Source organism: Pyrus communis, chromosome 2, assembly GCF_963583255.1.
Source record: "Pyrus communis chromosome 2, drPyrComm1.1, whole genome shotgun sequence".
NCBI classification, from domain to species: Eukaryota; Viridiplantae; Streptophyta; class Magnoliopsida; order Rosales; family Rosaceae; genus Pyrus; species Pyrus communis.
The window spans coordinates 33,013,116-33,020,606 of record NC_084804.1 but is presented as its reverse complement, the minus strand read 5'-3'; positions in this window follow the sequence as shown (position 1 = coordinate 33,020,606).

Sequence of the window (7,491 nt, the reverse complement as noted above, 5' to 3'; positions counted from 1 at the left end):
TATCCCCTTAAAACTATGAGTTTGCCAATGGAAAGTACTTTTTCTATGTGAAAATAGAACGAGCAGCTTTCTTTTAGTGTGAAAGAGGGTTTTTGTCGCCCACAATGCTACATCATAAAGTTCTTTAAATCTTGAGTTGTGCACTATTCACTTGCTGCCAAAATAAATAGCAGCAATAAGCTTTCCACACTAAATTCGGCATGTTGGGCCTTGAGCATGCCCAATACCTGATGACACGCCACAACCCCAATATCCTCAAATATCAGGATAGGCATGTGCTGGCCAACACCCGAAGGTGACGAAGCCATTTTAAACACGTATATAACTAAAATATGTAATTAAAAAAAGATGCACAAATAAGAAGGATTCTCAATTCTATCAAAGTTATGCTTAGATTCTAAAATACTATTAACACACGCGTTGCCTAGCGGAAAACGTATCCCCTCTAGCCTGCTCTCTCTGAAATGATCAATGATTGGAGTTAAGATGAGCTATAGACATTTATCCAGGGATTTCAAAGTTGAGCTAAAGGTTTTCATCTTAGAGGTTGAAGATAAGTCTTTTGGTGAAAGGATTCGTTTAACCGGGAGAACTAGATTCAGAGGGTACCAGATTTCTTTCGATTTGGGTTGCGTTGCTTGGCTCATTGATCAGGTAAAGGTGGCGGTTGTTACAAGTAGTCATAATTTCTCAGAAAATATAGTGGTCATAATTATCAGTTTTGGGTCGAAAGATTCCACAACAAAAACGGGGATTTCCTTGTTCTGTCCAAAACAGAAAATGATGGTTTTGTCAGGAATATCTTCGTCCCTAAAGGAAGTAACTTTTTCGGCTGGAGAAGTTTGGAGGACCTACTGTCTGAAATCCTCTGAAGGGGAAAGAGAGTGGAGGCTACTCAGAGGAATGTGAAAAGGGATGGAATTGAGCCTTTGAGCGGCCACTTGGGCGTTGGTCTTTAAGTTTCGTATAGAGACGCAGTTCTTGGAGACAAGACGTCGACAAATGTGGCATCCCTGAAAAACGTCAAAGAGGAAATATGGATCAAGAAAAACTGGAATAAGAGAGACATTTCCACGGAATCCTACAGCTGGAGGAGTGTAATTGTTTGCGAGAAACATGTGGTGCATCAGCCTTGGAGAGAGGTGGAGGCCTCACTTCGAAATCTTCTGGGAAATGAAATATGGCTTTTGCCTTTCCAATGCAACAAGGCCTTGTTTGTTTGTCAGAATGAAGAGGAAGCAACAAAAATTACTCAACTTGGAGTTCTAGCTATGAATAAGTTACCAAATGTGATGATGTCTGGATGGTGGGACAATATCAAATCAAACCACAAAAAGGTGGTTAGTTATGGTGGATGGGTTGCTCTGGAAGGTTTATCGCCGCACCTTTGGACCCATGATTTTTTCCAAAAGATTGGCGATGCCTGCGGTGGTCTGGTAGAAGTTGACCGTAGAACAACTAACTTTGGTTTTTTGCTTGAAGAAAAGTTAAAAATGAAACCCAACAACACTAGCTTTATTCCAGAGTTCGTTAATGTGGCAGATGGAGAATCAATTTTCAGGGTTAAAATCCGTCAACTTTCGCCAGCAAAGAGACCTAATATTTCAGCAGCTGATTGTGGTGTAACTAAACTACCAAATGGCTCTTTGAAGGCTGAATTGAAGTTACAGAGGATCACCGGAATTATTTCTCCGGCGAAGGCAGCTTTTCAACAGACTGCCCCTACTTCAGGGACACGTGTCTGTTTTCAGATTGGAGAGTTTGAATGCCCTGTCACTCTTGGATTTGAAAGAAAGCAAGGTGAGAGCATGCACGTGACTGATGGTGCGCGGATTGAGGAGCCTGTAATTTATGTCTCTACTTTTTCTATAAGAAAGCAAGGTGTGCTACAACAAGCAGAAAAACTGACAGAAGCGGCGGAACTTATAGAAGAGGCGGTTTTCACAGAAGGAGCAGAAAATCCAGTTGCAAGGGATTATTTTAATAAATCAAAAGAGAAAGGAAGTCACAAAGAAGTTTTCTATTCGGATAAAGGCAAAGGCTTGGAAGTATGTGGGACAGATGGTGGCGGTGGTATTTCCATTGAAAGAGCACAAAAATCAACAGATGGGTTTTATTTTAATAGGACAAAAAGGGAGGTTAATCTCAAAAGTGGTCTCTTTTGGATTAAAGAAAAAATTTTGGAGGCATATGGGCCTTCCATTAATAAGGAGATTTCTATAAATGATGCTGCAAGGAGGATGGGTTTTGACCCACAAAATCTTTTTGCTGGGCCGTGTCTAGGCCCAATTAATCTAAAATTCAATGGGCTGAGATTTCAACTACTACAAGGAAAAAAAATGTCGACCAAGGATAATACGCAGACATCCCTATTGGTGGAACCAAAGCACTCGAATTGGTTGACAACAGGAAGCAGCACTTCAAAGTTTTCAACAGAGAACAAATCTCACGCATTTTGGCTAAGGAAGCTCAGTACGATGGTGGTTCAAGAAGAACCCCAATTTGCTTCAAATTGAATTTTCTTGGGAGATTTGGCGAATTTGATAATTGTGGAAAAAGACTGAAGCATGTTCTTCCACATGAGTTCGGATCTTATCAGACTCATTTCGAGAGGCCTAAACTGAAGGAAATTCAATCTCCCAATCTCACTTTCTTAAATATTGTTTATGAACAGGTGGAAGAAAAGGAGGGTGATGTCGATGAAGATCCATTATGCCCATTGGGCGGGTTAATTGAGGAGGAATCATCTTAACAAAGGATGAGGTTGAAAGAGGATCTTGGTCTGGATTATTCTCAATTTTCAGAGTTTGTTGAAGAAGAATACATGTCACAATCATCAGATTCAGAAGAAGAGCTTGGTGATTCTTCACAAGATGAAAAAGAAACCTTCGATGTTTTTGAACGTTTTAACGACGTGCTTCACAATCTCTTCACTGATACAACCATGGAAACAAGGGCAACGTTGGATGAGGTACCTTCTCAGTCACATAATATAGCAGATTTAGACATTGTGGGACAAGTTGAATTCAAGGATACTGGAAAAAAACAAGAAACTGTTAAAGCATAGCAGGAGGAAAAGGTCGGCTTGCGTATCAGTCAAACGTGAGGCACAAAATCGAACTACCAAATTCATGTCAAATATGAAAGTTTCTTTGGTTCCACTGAAAAAGTCTTTATTTCATGAAATGAATATTGGGAAAGTCAATGTTAGCAAGCTCGTGGGCGGAAACAAGGGAGGCAAGAAAATTCAAAAGGGCTTTGTCAGATTTAATGAAGATAATTAGCTGGAATGTTAGAGGCTTGGGAAGTAGGCAGAAGAGGTTGATTTTGAAACAGCAGTTCCGGCGCTTAAAGCCCGATATCATTATCTTACAAGAAACAAAGAAAGCATCAATTGACAGGAGGCTTTGTGGCTAGTGTTTGGGGAATATATTTAAAGAGTGTATTTATGCCCCTGCTCAAGGAAGATCTCGGGGTATAGTTATGATTTGGAACACCAAACACATCTCAGTTATTGAATCTTTGGTTGGAGCTTTCTCTGTTTCCATAAAAGTTAAGGCCTTCAATGGGTTGGAATAGTGGTTATCAGGTGTTTATGGTCCTTGCAAAAATAAAGAGCAAATGGAGTTCTGGCAACAAATGGTCGGCCTTTACGACCTTTGCGAACCAAGATGGTGTGTACGAGGAGATTTTAACATGGTGATATTTGTAAATGAGAAATCAAATGGGGGAAGGATGACTACAATCATGAGGAATTTTAATGATTTTATCCAAGATACAGAACTGAAGGATATGGAGTTGCTCAATGCTCAATTTACTTAGGCAAACTTCAGAGAAGAACTTGTGTGTCGGAGGTTAGACAGATTTTTGTTCTCTGTAGGTTGTGAAGATATTTTTCCTGAGGTAAGACAAATGGCTTTGGCAAGGGTCATTTCTGATTATTGTCCAATCTAGCTAGATACTAACAAGGTGAAATGGGGGCCAAGTCCTTTCAGATTTGAAAACATGTGGCTACAACATCTAGATTTCAGGAACAATTTCAAACAAGGGTTGGAAGGGTTATAAATTTTTGAGCAAGTTAAAAGCTATCAAAAGAAAGTCGCAAAGATGGAGTAAAGAGATTTTCGGTGATGTCAAGAAAGACATTAAGGAAACTGAGGCTAGCATAGAAGATTTAGATAGGAGAGAAGGGTTGGAAGGGCTAGATGTTGCTGCTAACAAAAAGAGGGAAGAGTTATTTTTCCTAGTGGAAGATCTGGCTTATAAGGAAGAAGTGAAGTGGAGGCAGAGAGGTAAAGTGGAATGGGCTAAAGAAGAGAACGGTAATACTAATTTTTTCCATAGAATAGCAAGTGGGAGAAGGAAGAGAAACTTTATATAAAGGTTGGAAGCGGATGACGAGGGAGTGGTAGAGGATGCAGAAGAGATAGAAAAACATATCGTTAACTTTTTCAAGTCCTTATTTAGTAGCAACGAAGAGGCATGTTGGGGTTTGGAAGGCATCAATTAGGCCTCAATAAGAGCAATTCCAGCGTGTGAAACCTCCCCCCAGGCAATACACTATGATATCCACCTCATGAACAGTAACTGCCCTTAATGAACAGTAATCGCCTTTTGCATCTCCACCGTTACACTTCAATAGCCCTAGCAATAGGCAATAAAATATTAGTATTTTTTTATTTATAAAATAATATTGTAATTTTGGATAAGATTTTTAATCGTTCTCATTGCACCATGTGTCATTATCCGAAAAATTATTAAATAATACAAAATAATTTTATTTGTAATTTCGGATAAGATTTTTAATCGTTCTTGTTGCGCCACATGTCATAAAATCTGAAAAGACAATTATTAGACAATTATTGGGGATGGATTTTCGATAAGATTTTTAATCGTACTCGTTACGCCATATGTCATTATCCGAAAATACAATTATTGGTGATGGATTTTTGATAAGATTATTAACCAATCACGTCGCACCACGTGTCATAATCTGCTTACAATCTTTGAGGATAGATTTCCATCAGATTTTTAACGAATGACGGCATGCCACGTGTCATTATCCGAAAATACAATTATTGGTGATGGATTTCTGATAAGATTATTAACCAATCACGTCGCGCCACGTGTCATAATCTGTTTACAATCTTTGAGGATAGATTTCCATAAGATTTTTAACGAATGACGGCATGCCACGTGGCATTACCTACAACCTAATCCTTTTTGAATCCTCCATATAATCCAGCATCTATCCTTACAAATCTCACACCAATTTTCTCAAGATCTCTATCATTATTCATAGTTTATGCTTCCTTCTTCACAAAAATCTCTATCATTATTCATAGTTTCTGCTTTTTTCTTACAATGTCTTCTTCTTCCTCAAGGATGATGTGGGAACGCGATCAACAAAAGGAATAATTGTTTAACCAATCAGAAGGAATGTTCAATCTCCAGGTGGCAAAAAATGAGAAAGAAGAGAATGAGGAGCGTAGAAAGAAAGATGATGAAGCAAGAATAGGCAGAGCCTCACATTCTCGTCAAGTCATCCAAGATGTGGCTCAGATCTGCAGGCTTAGCCGTTCAGAAAACCTTGATAGAAGTAGGCAATGATGAGGTATGGAACTCTTAGACGATTATTTTGTCCATAATAGTGCATTCCCTGATACGTACTTTAGACGTCGTTTTAGAATGGAACGACATTTGTTCAACAAAATCATGATTGCTGTTTGCAACCATGATTCTTACTTTGTGCAAAAGAAGGATGCTTTTGGTGCTATGGGTCTCATTTCTCAGCAAAAAATTACTGCTGCCTTGCGGATGCTTGCATATGGAGCATCTGCAGACTAAGTGGATGAGATAATGAGGATGGGGAAATCAACCATTCTTGAGTCCCTGATGAGGTTTTGCGGAGCAATCGAATTTATCTACACCGTAGAGTACCTCCGGAAACCTACAAACATGGACTTGCAAAGGCTTCTGAAGGAGGTCGAGATACGTGGTTTTCCTGGGATGATTGGAATCATTGATTGTATGCACTGGACGTGGAAAAACTGTCCAAGTGCATGGCAAGGCGCTTATGGGGATAGAACATGAGCAAAAAGTATAATTTTGGAGGCGGTGGCATATTTTGATACATGGATTTAGCATGCCTTTTTAGGGGTTCCGGGAGCTCAAAATGACCTCAACGTCCTTGCCTAATCCCCAGTGTTCAACGATGTCCTGCAAGGAAAGACACCAAAAGTCACGTACTGCGTCAACGGACATATGTACGACGGGCCATACTACTTAGTAGACGACATTTACCCAAGGTGGTCAACATTTGTCAAAACAGTGCCACGTCGGCGAAGTGCAAAGGAAAAACACTTTGCTGTCAAGGAGGGTGCAGGAAGGATGTGGAGCGTTGTTTTGGTATCCTCCAAGGTCGCTAGGCGATCGTCAGGGGTGCTGCCAGATTGTTTGATGTAGAGTCGCTTCGATCCATCATGATGGCGTGCATCATTCTTCACAACATGATTGTGGAAGATGAGTATGATTACGATGCTGTTGATGAATATGAGCCAGACACGATGAACAATTCAAGAACACGTATATATTGCACTCATGATGCCACCGAAGAACCCGTGCAATATGAGCCATTAGAAAGGGATGGACGTTACAATGAATTGGTCATTCAACGATATACTGCACTTCAAAGGCCATGTATGCACAATGCCCAACAAAATGACTTGATAGAGCACCAGTGGGCATTGAAACAAGCTGAAGATAATTAAGTTCATTTAGTGTGTTTCTTTGTATTTGGTGTGTTTATTTAATTTTAGTTGGTGTGTTTTTTTAAGTTCAGCTTTAGTGAGTTTTTTTATTATTCGGTATGTTTATGTAATTTTATTTGGTGTGTTTTTGTCATTTGAATAAATATTCTCTTACTATAAATAACTTACCAAATTCAATAAATTTACTCTCACTTTAAATAAAGTACTAAATTCAATAAATTGGAAACAACATAAAGTACTATATTCAATAAATAATAAATTACAACCCAAAGTGATTGGAAAATTATGGGCTCCGATTACAAAAACTACTCTATTCATCATAACTTAACCAATTTGTGGTGCTAGGATGATCTTCTCTTGTGGTGCTAGGACCATCTTGCCTTGCTCTCGCTTCTCTTGCACGCCTTCTTTGCACCACGTCCGCTTTCTCTGACTTCTAAAATAATTTAGAATTTGGAGACTTCCCTTCTAAAGGCGTGTTCATAATCTCACGATCTCGTTGAGCCATTCTTTCTTCTCTAACATGTTCCCTTTCTTGCCTAAGTAGCTCTCTTTCTCTCTCATTAGCTTGAAATTCTCTCTCAATAGCTGCAGCTTTTGCCTCCTCTCTAGCCTTATCAGCCTCATATTTCGCCATTTCCTGCGCCAAAGTCAATTCACCTTGGCGAGCAAGTTCTTCCATGTACTTTGCATAATCATTCTTGGAATCACTCCCTTTTCT